Genomic DNA, 931 nt, shown 5'->3' on the forward strand with positions numbered 1-931 from the left:
CCGTCTGGACATATATCGATGAGTAAAATAAGCACTGCAAGTCGAACACCCAGTTTCTGAACCCAGCAGAGGGACAGAAACACACAGGTCCAGGGAAACACTGCAAATAAACTAGCAGAAGGGTTATACACACAACCACCAGTCTCATTAGATACACATATATATTCATATATACATATATTAGACATGGATCGTACTCACCCACCATGGTTCCCGCGTCGGAGCTCTGTCCGGAGAAGCCTCTAGACCCGACCATCAGTAAGATGGTCACTATGAAGCCATAGAACCAACCAAACCTAATTAGTCCAGTATAGGAGACTATAATGTAATTGGAAGTGAGGAAATGAGTAGATACTGCGGTATCACGCTGATCCGGACAAAAGCACTGACACCCTGTCTGGATCACATCCCTTAGGTCTTTTACTTACCTTCCTCTGACCCGCGATTCTTCCTACCCCTACCCGCAGGCGGGGGAGGAGCATGAGCCGCGACACTAGCCTTCTGAGCCAGTCTCTGATCCTCAAAACTGAGACGGGCTAGGACCCCTGGGTTGTTCGGGCTCAGACCTGGACTTCTATCCCGGTCTTTCAGCCGGTCAGCCTGATATGCTTGGAGCATCACCATCGTGTGCAATGAAGCGACAGCTCGACCAGCTGCTGCTGCGTATGCCCTGGCATCCGAGCGAGATGTCAAGGAAGGGAGTCTTAGAGGACGTCTCACCCATAGAGAGATAGCTGGCTAGCATCTCTCTATAGGGGCATCTTCTCATAACCGCTTTTGTGCATCGCCTCGATGTTGGCATAACTTGTATGCTGGAATCGATGGATGCGTGAGGAAAAATGGCCTCTTCCATTCCTTCTCAATCTTTATATGAAAAAACAGGAAGAAAGGAAGGCTCACCTGAGCTGGAGGGTTATGGCCAGAAAAATAA

Source organism: Sinocyclocheilus grahami, unplaced genomic scaffold (assembly GCF_001515645.1).
Source record: "Sinocyclocheilus grahami isolate Dianchi unplaced genomic scaffold, SAMN03320097.WGS_v1.1 scaffold2668.1, whole genome shotgun sequence".
NCBI classification, from domain to species: domain Eukaryota; kingdom Metazoa; phylum Chordata; class Actinopteri; order Cypriniformes; family Cyprinidae; genus Sinocyclocheilus; species Sinocyclocheilus grahami.